Raw genomic sequence first — 19,571 nt, 5'->3', positions numbered from 1 at the left:
AACGATGATGCATCTTGCAACCAATAGAAAAAGTATATTGTTTAAAAGTTAAAGTAGATAAGAGACAGAAACCCTTAATGAAGTTACCTCTTGCATATTTTAAAGATTAATTGTAGTCCTTGGGAATCTAGACATGGATAAGTGTAAAGACAACAGCGGAAGATAATTAATCCTTCCTTGCATGCTTTTTTTCCAAGTTTGAGTCACCCAGTAAATGTATTTAGGGTGCCTATTAGAAAATATCTACAAAGAAGATAGCACAATTTTTGTTAACGTATCACCAAGCTTGGTATTTGGCATATGTGCTCACATAACTGCCCCTTTCTGCCAAGAAGTCAGTCAGTCTTCAGGATTGAATTCTCGAGTATTGTCTTAATAATATTATGCACATATGTACATATTTCTTGCATTCTGGTTTTGTCCATTGATTTGTATTTAGGTAGGAGACAAGATTCCTGGTTTTAGCATTTAATATGCTAAATTCTCATTCTTCTTCTTTCGGTTTGGCTCAAATCAGGACAATGCATATGCAATCAAAATCCCAGCAAGGGATTTTATATTTATGACAAAAACAGCAACACCCACATGATATATTTTACAATGTTTATTTAGCTAGGTAAAAAGGTCTTATCTAAGTCACTGTCTCATAACCTTTGATGCAATTAATTTCCAGAGATAAAAGCTCCTAATACTGTCTAAATAAAGTTTCTATGGGAAACTCCCTATCAGAGAAACAAGCCAGCTTAATCTTTTCCAGATTGGCCTCTCCTTCTGTTTTCGTACCCTCTTTACACTTTTGCAAATTCGCACCCAAAAGTTGTGCACTAACAAGGAAGGCGTAGGCCTGCAGATGGGTTTTGAACATTTAACTTTTGCAGCACTAAGTTAAAGATTAGAAAATTTGTTATGTTACACTTATGTCAATTAGAACCTTTTTGTTCCATAGGCATCTCCAGAACAACTAAAGCTAACTTTCTGGCATTAAGATAATAATCACGGTTGTAGAGGGCCGAAGTGTAGAGTTTATTGATATCGCCCTAAAGGGCTACCTCGCTATTTGGAAGTTCTAAATTTATCTGACTTGAACATTCTGACTCTACAAAAAACCACCCTACTTGGAACAGCTTATATCCTCCGACGTTACCTTAACAGTTCCTAGGTCTTTGGTTAGGACTTGAGCTGTTGAGCTACCAACCAGCCCCAAAGGTTGTGAATCTCACGAAAGATTAACCACAAATAATAACAACAACAACAACAACAACCACCTCTGTAATGAGAAAGATGAGACAGTCGACCACTTGATCAGTGGGGGCAGCAAAATTTCACAAACTGACTACCTACAACGCCATGACCACGTTGCTAAGAGTATTCACCGGAAATTGTGCCAAAAGTTTGGATTTGAGTATAGCAAAAACCACTGGGAACATCAGGTTCAAAAGGTTTTAAGAAGGAGAAAGGCAAAATCTTATGGGACTGCAGAATTCAGATTGACAGGCACTTGGCCTACAGCACACCTGACATAACAATAATTGAAAAGAAAAAGTTTGGTTCGTTGACATTGCAATACCTGGTGATGCACGAATTGAAGATAAGCGGCAATAAAAAATCACAAAGTACCGGGACTTGCAAATTGAAGCTGAGCGACTGTGGAAAAAGAAATTGTGTGTTGTCCCGATTGTAACTGGAGCCCTTGGAGCAATACCTAAAGGGCTACCTCGCTATTTGGAAATTCTAAATTTACCTGACTTGAACATTCTGACTCTACAAAAAACCACCCTACTTGGAACAGCTTATATCCTCCGACGTTACCTTAACAGTTCCTAGGTCCTTGGTTAGGACTCGAGCTGTTGAGCTACCAACCAGCCCCAAAGGCTGTGAATCTCACCAAAGATTAACCACGTAGTAGTAGTAGTAGTAGTAGTAGTAGTAGAAGTAGTAGTAGTAGTAATGCTAAAACAATCAGCTGAGCAACTTCCCATAAAAGATTAAAAATGCGTATCGGAATTAGGAAACTTATTCCACACATGTGGAAAAGGCTTTTAAGTGCAACACTTCTAAAATAGTGAGTGAAAAGGAACTTCCTCGACAAGAAGAGTGAGCCTTTCTCCCAATTGTGCCTCACGAGCCTAAAAGTGAAGCCCTTGATTTTATATTAGAGTTGATACAGAAGGTGATCAATCAACTTGGTCATCGTCAATCATGGAAGAGAAGCGTGCCAAGACAAAGACTTCTGGGATTGGACCAACCTTCTCTGACCCGAGATTCTCTAGCACAGGGGTGTAGCTTTATTACTCTCCGTACAGATGCTCAGCACATCTGGAAGGCACTAGGCTGGAAAAAAACTGTGACCCTATTTTAGATTGGAGGCAAGAATGTATTCAAAAGCTGAGCTGGACAAGAAATGTTCTTCCTTTTCTCATATAGAAGATCAGGTTTTGTATACTTTTAAGAAAAATGGTTGTTAATATTCCAGAAAATATTCCACAAAACAGTGCAGTGAAAACTGAACGCTAAACTATGAGTAGAAAAAGGAATGTTTTCTGTACACACAGATTTTTTACGTGCAAAGTCTATTTTATCTCCAGAAGGTTAAGCACCAGAGAGTATGGTCTCCCACAAATGCTATCTTTATGATATTAATTGGGCTGAGAAAGAGAGATTAGTTCAAAGTTTTTCAGCGAACTCTTAAAAAAACTCAGTATGGACATGGATCTCGCAGGTCCTTGCCCAAAATCATAACCACTAAATTTACTTTTGGAGGCTGATCTTTCAGAGAGCCTTGCCGGAATTGCATAACTGATCACGGATCTTCATGCTTTTCAATTGGCTCAGAGCCAGCCCGCCTCCCCACCCACCCGCTCATTCATTGGCAGTTCATTTTGATGGCAGTTCATTCTGGCACCATAAAGAGATACAAAGAGCGTCCCTTGTCATGAATTTTGAGTGGCTCTTCCATGCCTGTTACGAGATGAAATGAGAAGGAAGCAAAATAATTTGAGTTCTCGACTATTCAGACTGGCAAGAACATCTCCTTTCTGACTTGGGTGCTAAGGAGGAGCTAGCTATGTTTATGGCATCATTAAAATGCACCAAAATCTACTAGACAGTCCATTTATATATTCCGATGCATGGCAATCCCTTTGTACCCCAAAGAATATAGTTTGTTAAGTGGGAAATATTTCACTATTTTCTACACTGATATAATTGTGATGCAATTAACACAACTCAATAACTCAACCAAAGCTCCATCTAACAGTAGTTATTGTACCCCAGATACAGGCCCACATATAGTATATCCTCCTTCTTTTCAAGAAAAACTCGCTAGATGCAGATTGTGCCTTCCAATAAACTATCTTCTTACAATCCCAAATGTCTTTTTCAAGGTCCAAGCATAACCAATTTATTTCATTTTCACAGCTTTAACATTAAATCATCCTTACATGCTGAAGCTAAGAAACTGGCTTTGGCCATCTGCTCTAACTTGAGCTGGGTTACTTCCTATGGGAAAAAAGTAAGATCTTAGCAATGAAAAAAAAAATACTCATTACTGTTGAGGAGAAGAGCTCCTACTTTATACAGCCGAATGACCGCTATCATTACAATTCCAGATAGAGTTAATTTTTGCTATTTTCTTCCTTATAGTGTGCAAAGGGTTCAAGCCAAGAATCTTCTAATAGATCAGAGGCTTCACATCAGGGGTGGGTTTCTCGCCCCGTTCCAACCGGTTCGGTTGGAACGGGGCCGGCGGCGTCCTCGTGCATGCGCGCAGTGCACTCATGCGTACTAGCGCCTGCGCGACGCTCCAGCTGCTCCTGGAGGATCGCGCAGGCGCTGTATGCGTTCTGCGCATGCGTGGAAGCGCAGAACTCGTCAAAATCGGGTAAGAAACGCGGGCGGGCGGGTGGATCCTTCAGCGTTCCCGGAAGTTACTTACTTCCGGGTTCGCCGACCAACCGGTTCGCGGGGACCGCCGCGAACCGCCTGAAACCCACCCCTGCTTCACATACTACATAGCTACATCTAGAGCTTCATCAGGAGGAATCATGCTGCTCCCTAACTAGAAGGCGTAGATTGTCAAAGTTGATTCTCCTAGAGAGAAGCAATGTTTTTAGTGGAAAATGGCCAAGAGACGGATTCAAAGACAACCCCAAAAAATGCTTTCAAAGTTTTTGGCCAAGTAAAAGTGCAAATCATATAGCTTAAGAGAACGAACTGCAATTAAGTGATCATGGTGCAGTCCCCTGAATTACAGCCGTTAAAAGAAAATAGCATGCAAACATTGTTCTAGCCTGAATTTCCCAAAATTGGCAGACCACAACCGTATCCACACTATGCAAATAGTTCCTTACCTACAGAGGCTTGCACAACCACCCCACACACAAATCTGTGGACGTTTACGCTGCCAACATCTCCATGATCGCTCTGCAAAACTGCAGGAAAGGAAAATACCACAAGAAAGAACATTTGCACCCGGCTGACTCATAAGATTGAGGCTCTCGTAGCTCGTGGCACGACAAAACCGCGCTCGACTAAAGCGCACCCGATTAAACCGCGTTGCTGATGTCATCAACAGGGTGACAACAGCGAGCGCGGAGAAAGAAGGGTGCTTTAAATAGTGCTTTGAAAGCAAGCCGATTCAACTTAAGGTAAGGGTTAAGTTTAGGGTTAGGTTTAGGGTTAGGTTAAGGGTTAGGATTAGGGTTAGGGTTAGGGTTACGTTAAGGGTTAGGGTTAGGGTTAGGTTAAGGGTTAGGATTAGGGTTAGGGTTAGGTTAAGAGTTAGGTTTAGGGTTAGGTTTAGGATTAGGTTTAGGGGGGTTAGGTTTAGGTTTAGGGGTTAATTTTAGGTTTAGCGTTTACAGCGTGCTTCTGTCACAGCTCCTCGAGGCGCCGGCGGCTCTCCTGGTTCTGCGCGCGCAGCTTGCGCAGGTCCTGTTGGCCCAGGCGGCCCCCTTCCAGCTCCTGCAGCACCCGAAACGGTTTTGTGGTGGAACCCTCGTAGCTTTTGTCTCAGAGGGGGCAACATAGCAGCTTCCCTGTGTTTCTCCCATGTCAAGCAAGCTCTGCTACCAGCTGCATACATGGTGTCGGCTGGAAATCCCCCTCTTGTTGCAAATGGCAAAACAACACAACACACAACCCAAATGTTTTGAACTTTTTGAAGATCTTAAAACACGAGCACCTGATCAGACCCCATTGACACACTGTGCTGGTCCTTGAGAAAACATCCTTGCCTCTCTGCAGAAGTGGGGATGATTTAATTGAATGGCAAGGACTTTCCAATTTTCTTATTTCTTCTAATTTTGGAAATTAGGCATTGGAATAGGGGAGACTCTCTGCAGAAGTGGGGATGATTTAATTGAATGGCAAGGACTTTCCAATTTTCTTATTTCTTCTAATTTTGGAAATTAGGCATTGGAAGAGGGTAGAGATGGGAGAGATACCTAGAATGAACAGCCAAAAATAGATGCAAACAGAGAGAAAGAGCCAAGAGAGGAATATGGAAGGCGAGTCAAAAAAAGCATAGCAATTAAAAGTATTGAAGCGGGCAAGAGATGATGGATAGATGATTTCTCTTTATTGTTATTGTTCTGATTTGCCAATTACCTCCTCTAGACCGATTAGATCCCACAGATTAGACCTCCTCCGAATTCCATCCGCCGGCCAGTGTCGACTGGCGACTACCCGGAGGAGAGCCTTCTCTGTGGCCACTCCGACCCTCTGGAACGAGCTCCCCGTGGAGATTCGAACCCTCACCACCCTCCAGACCTTCCGCAAAGCCCTTAAAACCTGGCTATTCCGACAGGCCTGGGGCTAAAAAGCTTCTACCCCCTTCTCGAATGGTATGACTCTTGTGTGTTTTAAATTATGTATTGTTGCGTGTCGTTTTAATTTTTGTCTGTATCCCTCTCCCTTGGTTGAGTTGTGAGCCGCCCTGAGTCCCCTTCGGGGGGAAAGGGCGGCATATAAATAAAATAAACATTCAAACATACATTCAAACATTTGCTTTTCTTTTTCTCTCTCTGTCCTTTCCTTTCTTAGGTAGACGACCTGACTGGAAGTTAAGTAGAATAGAAAGAAAATGTCTTTTAATAAAAGGTCATGTAACTCAAAGGTAGAATAAGATATACAAATAAGAGAAAGGGGGAATGTTAATGTAAACATTTTTATACAATAAAATAAGAGCATAACAAGAGAAAACATGGAATAATTGAATAATGACAGGCTGCAATTTAATATGAGTATGTACTACTGTTGGAAATATATAAGTTGGTTGAATGTAATAATTACAATTAATTTTATTAGCTTTATTTTTATTAGAATGCATGACATCCAGGGGCCACACTGTTCACGCATTGGTATGTTTGTAAAAACAATTTTAAAAAACTTTTTAAAAAAAACACTGTGCTGCTCCTTGAGAAACATCTTTTCCTCTCTGCAGAAGTAGAGATGATTTAATTGAATCGCAAGGACTTTCCAATCTTTTCTAAGCTTTTAGCCCTCCAGACTGGCTTCCTGTTTAGTGGAAATTAGCTGCAATCAAGACAGGAACTCTCCGACTCCTCCTCCCACTGAGAATCTTCACTGCACTTTTACTCCACAATTATCAAACTAAGAATGCCACATTAAGTCTAGGGACTAAGTGGAAGCTGCCCCCTTAATCTTCAGAAATTACTGTGTGTTCCGAAGCCTCTATGCATGCTGCAGAAAACAGACATTCTTGTTACAAATTTTGAGAGTTTCAGAATGTTCTACCTGATGTATTGTAATTCATTTTAGTGCAGAACACAGACACAAAGAGAATTTAGGAGGGAAGAGGAGGAAAATGCCAATTTAAATGGGTGGTTCTTGTAAAAGCAGGGTGGATTTGATTTAAATCAAGTCAACAGCAGGTCAGAGGAGGAGCCACTGTGGGACAGAGATGACAGTTGCTCTTTAAAAATTATGATTTATAAATCAAGCCTTTTTACTAGTGATTTAAATCAAATTGACTTGGTTTAACTCAAATCCACCCTGAAACATGCAGAACACATGTACCAAATCTTCTACCAGTTTAGCAACATCCGACTACAGGTGGTCCTCATCTTACAACCCCAATGGTGCCTGCCTATCAGAGTTGTAAATCACAATAAAGAGTCACCCATGAAACCAATCAGATTTTACAAAGTTTTGTGCGGCAGCCGTTAAGCAAGCACTATGGCCATAAAGCAAATGCCACAGTCGGTAAGTGAACCAATGGTTCACTGTGAGTCAGTTTTGCAAAAAAAACTGGAAGTAAATGCTGAGTTTTGGCAAAAATGTCATAAGATGTGAGCCACGTGATGCTGCAAACGGGCATAAATAAATTCATTGATGAACATCCAAATGCAATTGCATGATTTGGGGGGGGGGGGGGGAGGAAGCTTCCAGCCATCAGAACTTCGGAATCAGTTGCAAGTACCCCAGATAAATCTATTGGAACTTCAAATGGTTGCTAAGCAACCTGTCATAAATCAAGAACTACTCCTATTGCATCACACAGAATCGTTCAATTGGTATACAGGTAGACTTACTAGAGTTCACTTAGTGACCTGTTGTGGCCCGGCAGGAGCCGTTGACCACCAGGTGGCGGCAGAACCAGGTGGCGGCAGATCAGAGGGAGTGTTCAGGGAAACACTTGGGAGTTGTTGCAGGATGCACCCTGTCGAAGGGTTACTCGATAGAAGGAACAACTGAGTACTTACAGGAGATGATTGCGAGCAGCTGTTGCTCATTGGGATCCTCTCCTGAGTATAAAGAGACTGCTGGTGCCACGCCCCGGTTGCAGAAGTCAACGTTCCATTCCTGTTCTAGTGATTGTTCTTGTTCGCGTTCACAAACCGAAAGAAGTCAACTTGGATAAGTGGTTTGAGATAAGAGAAGCCAGGTTTGCATTGTGATGTGAGTTATAGGACTTTCTGCCGGAGCTATTATCTTTGTTTATTTGGGCTTGCAGCCAACAAGAAACCTTTTTAGTTACGTGGCTTTTGGCTTTCATTCCGGGACGGAGAAGGGGGGTCAGAACAGTGGCCATTCAAAGTTACAGTGGCACTGAAGAAAATGGCTTATGACCATTTTTCATACTCACGACCGCCGGAGCATCCCCCCATGGTCACATGATTTACATTGGGATGCTGGACAACTGACTCATATTTATGATGGTTGCAGTGTGATCCCCTTTTGCAACCTTCTGACAAGTCAATGGGGAACTCAGACTCACTTAACCACCTTGTTAGTAATTTAACTACTGCGGTGATTCACTTAACAAACGTGCCAAGAAAAGTCGTTAAATGGGGCAAAACTCACTTAACAAATTTCACACTTAGCAACATAAATTTGGGGCTCTATTGTGGTCATAAGTTGAGGACTATCTGTACTCAGGAAAGGTGTCTCCAAACTAGTGACCAGAACTGCACAACTGCAAAACTGCTATGATTTCCAGTTAAGAGGACCAAAAACATCAGTTTGTGAAGGGGCACTTTAGGAAAGGAAGAAACTAAGTTGTTAGTAATATCTCCCAGACTACTACTACTACTACTACTACTACTACTACTTTCTTCTCCTCTTCCTCTTTCTCCTTCTTCTTCTTCCAAGGCTACAGGTGGCAAGCACTCATACGAAAGAAGGATACATGATGGGTTTTTTTGTTCTGCTAAGTTGCCCTTCACAAGCATATGCACAGAGATATAAACACAGAAATATCTTTTCTAGATATGTTTATCAAGGCTAACCGCATATTACTTTTGCTCTTTTTGTTTTTTTCCTTGAAAATAGAAAGGACACTGGTTTTTTTTTAATGATTTGTCATTGAATTTCAGGAGAACAAGAACAGAAGGCTGTGGGTTACTAATCCCTGCTTTAGAACATTATTACTGCATTGTGCAAACAGAAGCTTTCAAGGGTATCCCACTTGCCCAGATCTTCCTGCCAAATCACTATTATTGATGCATCTACAACAGTTTTCATTTTAATTCAAAAATTTTGGATGCCTATAACTGTCGCATTTAGAGTTTCTTGCCTTTGTGAAAGAAAACAAATATGAAATATGTGAAAGCTGTTGATCAACTTGAACAGTTAAAAGGTGCTGGCTATAATTACTTCAAGTGTTTGTTTTCTACTGCATTTAGAGAGCATTACTTAAGAATGTACTGAAAATGCATTTTATTGTTAATGCGTTGTATTATTTATATGTTCCAAAAGAAAAGGGGATCTGCAGTTAGAGACATATAGGAGCACACATACGCTCCAGTGGTGAGATTCAAATAATTTAACAACCAGTTCTCTGCCCTAATGTCCAGCTGGGTAGGCGGGGCTCGGTGGTCATGTGATCATGTGGACGTGGCCAAGTCAATGTCACTCAGGTCGATGGGCACTTCACCTTAGCTGTTACAATGTAATAAGGGTTACCGAAGAGGCAGTTTCTGTAAGCAGGGCAATAAAGATTAGGCTAGAAACAACACCAGAATGTTTCCTTCCTGCCTTCCTTACAGGATTAGCCCTGTAAAGTGGGGGAAAACAAAAGGTTTCTTCCAACAACCGGTTCTCCGAACTGCTTAGAAAGTTACCAACCGGTTCTCCCGAATAGGTGCGAACTGGTTGAACCCCACGACTGATATGCTCCTTCTTGGCTAATTACAATGTATGAATTGGATGTATGACAGAAATGGCCATTACCTCGCCAGTACATCATGTTTCTGCATGGTGGAGAAACTTCAGTTCTACAATTTGAGTTCCTCACAATCCCTCCATTAAAATATATTCATATTTTGCCTTTCCTCCCTCTTCCTTTCACGGGCTTGCCTCATGGCGAGGACAAAAAAAAAAAAGCTTTGCCTAAGAAACGGGCTATTTGTTTACTTAAATAGCTTTTCTTGGTTTAGGAAACTGTGGTACAAACGAGGCGTGAGGTAAAATATAACAGGCTTTATTAACAGGCAACAACGAAGTTCAAAACATGGACGAAACAAAGCCCGCCTGACAGCTATTTATATTTGACAGCTGTCAGGCGGTTGGCCAATCGGTGGCCAGCATTTTTCCCGCTGGCCGGCAGGCGCACCCAAGCCAATCAGGAGCCTGTGGCTCTGGCCCCGCCTGCCGGCTGCGTCGAAAAGACCCAACAGTATTAGAGACCATCAACTTGAGATGAGCACATAGTGTGAAAAACACATCAGATAGCACAGATTAGCAGCCTTGGACATTCTGACATACAATCAATGAGTTGATAAGGTGGCAAAAGGGCAAAATAATCCCTGTTCTGTTTTATTTTTCAATGTGGTTGAACACGCATACATCCACAATTATTTTATCAGCGACAGATTAGATTTCTTCTCAATTAAACTAAATAAATTGCGCAGTGGCAGACATACTGTACTGCAAAAAACAACCATGGACACCACCAGATTATATTAGAAAAGGTTTCTGATTTTAGATATCCAGTCTGTTGCAGTGGTTAAGGCCTCAGGCTAGAAACCGTGAGACTGTGAGTTCTAGTATGCCTTAGGCCAGTGGTTCCCAAACTTGGCAACTTTAAGACTTGCGGAGTTCAACTCCCAGAATTCACCACTGCCTTAGGCACAAAGCCAGCTGGTTGATCATCAGTTGGTCACCCTCTCTCAGCTCTAGGAAGGAAACAATGGCAAACCGCTTCCCAAAAATCTTGCCAAGAAAATTGCAGGAACTAGTTCAGACAATCATAGAGAGTCAAAACCCAACTCAGAGGCATCCGTCCGTCTCCCCATTCTCCTTTAACACCAAACAAGGTGGATCCCTCACCTGTAAGGTTTTGTTCCTCCGTAATTATTATTAAATAATAATTTATAATAATTATTTATTTAATTATTAAATAATTAAATAAATAATTATGGTGCGTGCCTACTGTCCCTGTCCTAATATTCCTTTGTATTCGTATTCATTTCATGTATACATAATTGTTCTGACCCCCTCGTTCCACACCAAAGCACTCCAAGCCAAAGATACTTTACGGAATTTATTAATAAACAGACAGGTCCTTGGCAGCAAACCGGCACAGATAAGCCTTGGCAGCAATCCAGCACAGATAAGCCTTGGCAGCAATCCAGCCTGCCAAGCTCACAATACTGTTCTCCAACATTAGTTAATGTGTTGACTTCTACAAAAGGTGTGTGTGCACAAGCATTCCTTTTATAGTCTGGAGAGGAGCCTAATTACCACCAGCTGAGTGCAATTACCTCCTGTAACTGCGTAATTGTTCCTTACGCCTATTAGCTCTCCGGTGCCGGGCATCTAGGAACAACTCCCTTGGCTCCTCCCCACTGCTGATGTCTGGATCACTCTCCCTTGTCTCCTCCCCACTGGTCCAAGGCTCAGGCACCTCCTGGTGGCCAACCAGTCTCTCTGCGCCCTGCTCGGAGTCAGAACCCTGTCCAGGGTCCTCAACATCCAGAGCCGACTCATAGGGCCCCTCGCTGTCGGAGTCTGGTGGCAGCTCCAACGGCTCCTGCTGGGCCACCACACATAATCATGTTTATACTTGTATCTGTTATCTAATTCATGCTTGACGAAATAAATATTAATGAAATAAAATCTCTTTTTTCTTCAATTTCTTTCCCATCATCCATGCTCCAAATGAACATTGTACAATAGCACCTGAGAAGCATTCATTCTCCTATAGGTGTTAACACTGTCCCTCCGCAGTCCCTTCACCCTACACTTGATCTCCGAATGCAACAAAGCTTTAAGGATTTAAGCACACAGATCTGGTATTGTCCTGTCCTGTGTGACCCAAAGATTCTCCCCATTCAAAGAAAGCCCTTTTTTCTCAGAGGAAGCCTGGGAGAAGAGATAAACTTTGTAACATGCCCTCAGGGTCAATATCTTTCTGCGCAAGAAACCTACTGGGGGGGAAACAAATTCCAAACTCAAAGATCCTTGGCTGCAATTTTCTTCAAAGCCTTATTGCAAAGCTCTTCCAATAAGCCAGTCAACTTCTTGCTCTGATTTCTCAGCTATTCACGCGGCCGCAAAATATTGAAGCAGGGAATTAGCCAATTTACAAAATATCTGCCATTCAACAACTGATATTACAGCAGACCTAAATTAGAGGGCAGTATTAATGTCCTTGGCTTTTTAAATTATTGAAATACTATGAAGTTTTTGAATTACATCTTCTTTAAATATTAAACACTCTGTGCTATGTATGAGCTTACTCTTTAACCTTGTGAATAATAGCAAAGAAAGGTTCGGTGTTTTTAAGAGAATTTATGGCTAATTAAAGACTGTCAACTGAGAACAGCAACTTTGGAATATTGCCCTAATACATTAAAATAATTATTTAGTAACTATCAAAATAATGACTTGGGCAATCATATCCAACATAATTATGATAGCTTTTAACAGCCCATTTTATTCATGGAAATAAAGAAGACTGAGTTATAACAGGTAAGGGCTGATTTCCATGTACCCTGTATTGGCCTGGTTCTCATGTCGCATCAAGCCATAAATTGGTTTGCTTGATTTCAGCAAAGCATCCGAAGCAACTCTTGTTATTGTGGTTTGCAGGCTATGATTTAAGATGCTTAAATGTGGTTTGCCAAATAAACTATGGTTAAGTTTATTGAACAAGCCACCATGTCTGTACTTATTGGCGCCTCCTATCCATACCACCTTTCCACTACAATTCTTTGTCTGTGACTAATCTAGATTGATAGTACGTTTTTATAACGTAAAGCATGTGAGTTATACTGCAGCCATCTCACTACTTAATTCTTTTTAGGCAAGAATGATATATTACCAACAAAATTTTATATAATACTCTATACTGCGATCCAGTACATTTTTGTATTTTTAGAATGACTTCTTTACTATGATACCTGCAAGGATATATTTTGTATGCTACTGGATATATACAAAGTATGTACGCATGCCTTCCAAGTCATTCTTGACGCCTAGTGACTGCCTGCACGAGTCCCTGTATTTTTCTTGACAAGATTTTTAAGAAATGATTTGCCATTGTCTGCTTCCTAGGGTGGAGGGAGAGTGGCTGGCCTAAAGTCATCCAGCTGGCTTTGTGTCTATGATAGGACTAGAACTCAATCACAGTCTCTTGTCTTCTACCTTGGAACCATATTCTGTGCATCAAACTACTCTTGAAGAATATTTTTAAGCAATATTACAAACCAAAAGCCCATCAAAGTTTCCCAATCAAAAATCTCATATCTTGATCCTGTGCATTTTCATATAAAAGTCCAGTTTCGTTTAGATGAGTCGGCCTTGCCTCCCACAAGGATTGTAGTTTCAGAAATAAATGCAATTAAAAATATACTTCAAAAGCTAATGTTATTATCCCAGCAGGGTTCCTAAGCTTGTTACAGCTGTGTGCCAAGCAGCTGTTTTGTGGGTAAAGCTTTTCCATCACCATATTTCCAGAGGCTGGAAAAAGTTTTCTCTCCAAAATATCTACAGTTGTTGCACAAACGCCCTGCTTTTGGACAGTGGTGAGGAGGGGAAGCTGGCAATTCTAATTGAAATGCATGAGCAAAGTATTGATATGAAGAAAAAAAAGCTATTGCTTTCTGAGTGCCAATGCTAAAAGTGGATACAAGAACCTCAGCAGATAAAATTAAGCACATCTTTAGAAATATTTCCCCAGCAATATGGTCAACACTGTTCCAGCTTCTCATCCTTAAAGCAGCATTACCTTCCTTGACTCTACCAGCTGATAGTAAAACAGTAAGGGAAAAAAATACCTTCTATTTAAAGACAGATGAGCAAATACATTTTGATCCACCGAGAATAAAAATCTGCCTTCATGGTTAAAAGATAAAAGGCTTGCCATGCTAGAATTTTATCTACCCAGCAATTCTATTAACATCTCTTATCCTAAAATTACTCCATATAATCTAGCCCAGATGTTGGTACATGCAATGCCAATATGTCCTTCTCGGCATTCACATAGCCCTTTCTTTAAGTGGTGTTTTAGTTAATAAGGATCAGCAAAAGCAAGCAAACAAAAAAACAGTCTGGATTCACATTTTGGCCTTGCTTAAAGTAGGAATCCCCGGTTAGTTACTATGAATGCCCTGAATGGAAGAGAGGCTGTTTAAAGCAGGGGGTCTCCAAACTTGGCAATTTTTAAGACTTGTGGACTCCAACTCCCAGAATTCCTCAGCCAGCCATGCTCAGCCACATTCAGATTCTACTCCTGTGTTTCTCAACCTTGGCAACTTTTAAGTCCTGTGGACTTCAACTCCCAGCATAGCTGGCTGGGGAATTCTGGGAGTTGAAGTCCACAGGACTTAAAAGTTGCCAAGGTTGAGAAACACTGTTCCACTCCAACCCTAACTTTGAGGCAGCAATTCCCTTTCAGCCCAATCTACCACACAGGGTTGTTGTGAGCAAAATTGGGAGGAGGAAGCATTATACTCCATCTCCATCTCCTAAATCAGGGATATCAAACTCAAGGCGGGGGGGGGGGGCAGATCTGGACCGTCTATGTGTGTGCTTAGATCCGGCCCGTGGGGCTGCCCTGGAAACAGAAGGACTGGCCTGTGGTACCTCTGCCAGTGAAAATGGAGCTCAGTAGGGCTGCACACCCTGGTCACAAACACACACATGACTTCAAACACAACCCTGATGAGGCCCTCAATGAAATAGAGTTTGACACCCCTGTCCTAAATGAAAGACAGGATATTTATCTAATTAAATGAATGCAGGTAGTCTTCGGTTTTCAACCATTGGTTTAGTGACCATTTTAAGTTACAACAGCACTGAAAAAATGTGACTTATGACCAGTTTTCACACCCATACGACCACTGCAGCATCCCCATGTTCATAAAGTCAAAAATCAAATGCTTTGCAATTGGCACATATATATGATGTTTGCAGTGTCCTAGGGACATTGATAATCAGTGAGAACAATCAACCAACGAAACAGCTCGCCTTCAGAAGTTGTGGGAACTTCATCGCTGGAAGCTTTCAAGAAGAGACTGGACTGCCATCTGTCAGAAATGGTATATAGCGTCTCCTGCTTGAGCAGGGAGTTGGACTAGATGACCTACAAGGTCCCTTCCAACTCTTGTTATTTTATACATAAAGTGGATCCTTCCGGCAAGCAAAATCAATAGGGAAGCCAGATTCACTGAACACCCGTGTTGTTAACTGCAGGGATTCACTTAGCAATTGTGGCAAGAAAGGTTGTAAAATGGGCCAAATCTCCCCTAACAATTGTCTCACTTATCAATGGGAATTTCATGCTCAATCGCGGTCATAAATCGAGGAGTACTTGTAAAGAAGTTCCTGTCGAAAGCATTCAAAGTTGTTTTGTGTAGTAGAGTGAAGCATTAACAGCAAATTATGACCACAGGAACAAATCTTAAAATCATTAAGCTTTTGTTAGCTAAAAAGCATCTTGCGTTGAATCACCAAACTACAAAAGCCAATGTCATCCAAAAATTTAGCAACAAACCTTTTTGTCTTGGGATGACACTGGTGGGATGTTTGACTATTTAGCTGATAGTATTTGTAATTGTCTCTAGAGGAGTATTTATCACCACCTCAGGCATAGTGATGTCACAGCACTGTTCTATACATTTTCATCCCACATATAACGCCTTCCTGAAAAAAATGGGTTTACAACCGCATAAACTTCTCCCTTGTTATTTCACCTAGCAATTGTAAAATGGGAATCTAATTGTTCATCCCCCTTTTAGCTTGTGTGAAGTAAATTCAATCAAGTTTATTGTGACGTATTTCCAAAGAAATAGATCCAGGATTCTAGTTTAATCTATTGGGTCCACACAACCGGAATTGCCAAGGGAGACACAGAAAAACCAGGCACCTTCCTGAACACAGAACCTGGGGTTTTTCAGGAAGCATAATATGAAGTTAGAATAGATCTTAAAGCCATTATGATCTAACAATCCAGGAACCAAATTGCAGCATTTTGTAGTTTTTGCTGCATGGTTGAAAAACAGTGAAGGACTGCTGTTAAGTAAGAAATCGGTCCCTGAAGTTTAAGAGCATTTATCAAGCTCTAAACATAGTAAGAGTGACATAGTTCAGATGCTTTCAAATCAAGCCTATAATCATAACCAACAACTCAAGTGCATAATAATTGTGTACTAGTTAAGTAACATGCTAACACAATGCAATTGCTTCCGACACTTGTCTAAATCTGTAAGGAGGGTGGGTGGGTGTAATGCAATCAAAATAAAGGACCAATTAGCTTATGTAAATTAGCACAGGCCAGCTGAACTCAGCCTATGCTTACTTTTAAGATTAGGTTTCCCCTAAAATGTGGCACCCTGTGAGTGGATTATAACATTCATTATCTTCTCAGATAAAGAGTTGCAGCCCACCACGCATTGTGCAACACCTTGACTTAAGTTGCAGCCCACCACGCATTGTGCAACACCTCTGACTTAAGTGCAACTAGCACATGGCTAGTTGCACTTAAGTCAGAGAGTAACTAGCTTGCATCTGGCACCTTTTCCTCCCCAGCGCTGCTCCAAAAGTCTGCAATCCTACTTTAGGAGTAAAGCTTAATGTGCAGAATTGCCTCGCGATCTATTAAAAGCCAGATCGTTTGCGGGGGGGGGGGGGAGAGAGATAGGGGGAACCCTCCAAGAAAAGGTGCGCAGACGGCGGGATCTCATGGCCCCGTTCAAGGCAGGCTGTCCGAAAGCACATTCCGAGTTGGCAGGTCGCGCTAAGCCAGGGTTTTTACTTAAACCACGATTTAATGAATCAACCCACAACCGGCTGCATTGAACAGGAAAGCGATCCCCAAAGAAGCGCAGGAGGGCAACACGCGATCCCAGCCGCCGGGGAAGCTGTCAAACGTCCAGAGGGGAGAAAGTGTGGGAGGCTTCTAGTTTCTCCGCGGAGTTCGCGAAGCGCCCCGTCCCGGCGCAACTTCGGGGGTGGAAAGGGCCGAGATCCGCTTCCCCTTTTCTAATCTCTCATGGAGGGGGAGACGGGGACCCCCCGGAAGAGACCTTCAGGCACCCCCTGCCTCGCAGCCCGAACCCCCCTTTTCATTGCGCTGCCCTGCCCAGCACCGCGGGAGCCTCTCTAAGAAAAAAACCCTTCGCTGCTCAACTACGAATCTCGGCGTTTTGTCCATTGGCGCCCATTAGGGTCCACGCGTGGGAAGGGGAGGGGGTGGCGACCCGCGCGCGTTTGGGCTCTTCCCCGGGCGGCCGGGAGAGAAGCGAAAGGGACGGTTCCTTCCTTCCCTTCCTTCCCCAAACAAAACCCAGGCATCCTCCTTACCACGCAGGCTTGGAAAAACGGGGATTCCCTTCCGAGAAGCCTCTGGCCAGTTTCCCCTCGAGCGCGCGCAGGACCCGGGGCTCGCTGCTGCCTCTCCTCCTCCTCCTCCTCCTCTCCAGAGATCTGTCAAGGCAGAAGTTGGGAGTCGGAGGAAGCTGCTTCCTGCAAACTTTTTTTTCTTCTTTTTGCTCCGCGGCGCTTCCACGCGCAGCAGCTTCGCCCTCCGCCTCCTGCTTTGCCTGGTTGGTGGGGAGGGGGGGGGAAACGCCAACGCTCGGGTGCTCAGTTGGACGCCCCAATTGTGGGGGGGGGGGGGGCGTCCGGGTCGAGCGTCAAGATAGACGCACCGAGTTGTTGCTGTTAGTTCCCGGGCTCTTTGGGTTAACCCCCCCCCCTCCCCACCCTCGTGCTAAGAAAGAAACATTCCCTGCGGGAGGGGGGGGAGGGAGGATTATTCGCGGACGGGCCCGTCTATCAGAGCGTCCCGGGCTCCCTATTGGTCGGAAGGCGGGGTTTGGGGGGAGATGATGGACACCGAGAGGCGAAGGAAACGCCTCCTTCCTCTCGCTGGGCTCCCGATTCCTCGCTTCCCTCCGATGAGTCGTCGGAGTGCGATTCGGGGCTGGGAGGCGGTTTCCTCGCCGTCGCTTGGCCAGGCTCTGGCTTGGCGAGAACTTCGGGAGACAAAACTGATCCATTTCGGCTGAAGGCGAATACTTTTCCCTCCAGGCAAGGTTGCCTTCGCTTTTTTTTTAGAACTCGCAAGCCAAGTTTACTTTGCTCCCAGTTCTGACGTTAGTGAGAACACTAGTATTAACAGGGCGTATTAAAAACCGCGATCGTCTCCTCCTATCTTTCTAAACTTTAATCGGAAGTGATTTTGGTTCTGGCTTTTGACTCTCGTCTAAGCCACCCACCCACCCACCCCCGCTTTCCTTAGGACGTCCAAACCTGCCACTTGAAGATAAGTGCATCTGATCAGATAGACTTCTACTACTGCTAGGGATCACAAGTTAAGAGTCCGAAGTGTTTGGAGAGCGACAGGCTGGAGAGATTCGTAACAAACGCGCATTTAAAAAAAACAAAAACAAGTTATTGAAGTGTTTTAGTTGCAACCCATTCATACAGTCGCTCCTATAAATCATTTTTTTGTTTGTTTCTATGTCTTTAACACTCCCCTTAAAAGAAAGTCATCGGCTCTCCCAACTGTTCCTGACATTGGAATTCAAAACGTCTTTGTTTAAGCTGCATCGTGCCTGTGCAGCACAAGATTATGTATGTTTACTGAAGATTAAATTTCACTCTATTCACAGCACTTGCTGGGGAGTGTGCTGGAGGCATTGCTGATTGAACATCAACATCAGGATTGAACAGGATTGTCATTCCAGCAAAGTTGCGCAAGTTTTCTTCCCCAAACAGGAACTGCATGCAGCTAAACATTCAAACCGTGCACAGATGGGTTTTATACGAATGTGCGGTTAAGACCGCAAGCATCTACGAAGGGGTTAATTTTGCTGTATTCCGAGACACACACACACGTACACACGCACACCCATTAAAATTATGAAACGCTTACCTAACGAGAAGAAAATCGAGGAGTGGTTCCAAGCACAAGTGGAACTCCAAAAGTGAATCTTTAGGAAGGATTGCATACTTTTAATTGCATTTGGGCTCTTCCCCTTCAGTCCCTCCCCCTCATTAAGAAATCAAGGACAAACAAGATTGCTAAGGGCTGATTTGCCACCACAGGCCCTCCCCTGATTCATGACCATCTGGAGATGAACAAGGACTCTTCGGTTTGCCACTACTGAAGTCCTCCGAAAGCCTTTCGTTATGTCTGAGTAAGAATGTCCTCAAGAACAAAGCTCACCAGCCTTTCAAGACCTCAGGGACCATTAAATTCATAATTTTAAATCCCGCGGACCACCAATATGATTTTTATAAAAAGATAATATAAAAGTGCAAATAATTTTTCTATGGACCACCAAAATTTTCTCATGGACCACCAGGGGACCCACCACTGGTTGATGACCACTGCTCTAGAAATAGCATTTGGAAACTCGTAGTGGGCCAAAGGGAAGAGGAGGTGTGTAGTATACTGTAGAGCAACTCCTCATTTCTCTCCATCCAAATACTCCTGCAGGATTCCACCACTACTGCCGTCATCACCCCATCCAAATGCTCTTCTGGGCTTCCTGTTGCAACACTACTACCGTAGTTAGTTAGCAACTTTGAGTTCAGAAACGATGAATAGGACTGCAGAACTTCAGACTAGATCAAATGTCATCCAGAAAAAATAGGGG

General features: G+C 42.9%; 1 protein-coding gene across 3 annotated transcripts in view; it reads right to left on the bottom strand.

Moving 5' to 3' along the window:
- The window catches only part of TGFBR3 (transforming growth factor beta receptor 3), a 187,180-nt gene extending 168,048 nt beyond the window's left edge, over positions 1–19,132 (bottom strand). For 2 of the 3 annotated variants that reach the window (XM_032218371.1, XM_032218373.1), the window contains exon 1: positions 17,269–17,661. The gene's annotated coding sequence lies outside the window, so the exon portion shown is untranslated. Of the gene's footprint in view, positions 1–17,268; positions 17,662–18,844 lie in introns of those variants that run through there. The other variant, XM_032218372.1, reaches the window with a different exon arrangement.
- Positions 19,133–19,571: the final 439 nt, after the last annotated feature.

Source organism: Thamnophis elegans, chromosome 5, assembly GCF_009769535.1.
Source record: "Thamnophis elegans isolate rThaEle1 chromosome 5, rThaEle1.pri, whole genome shotgun sequence".
In the NCBI taxonomy this organism is placed as follows: Eukaryota; Metazoa; Chordata; class Lepidosauria; order Squamata; family Colubridae; genus Thamnophis; species Thamnophis elegans.
Note: the sequence above shows the minus strand (reverse complement) of the source record. Positions and strands in the feature narration are given on the sequence as shown.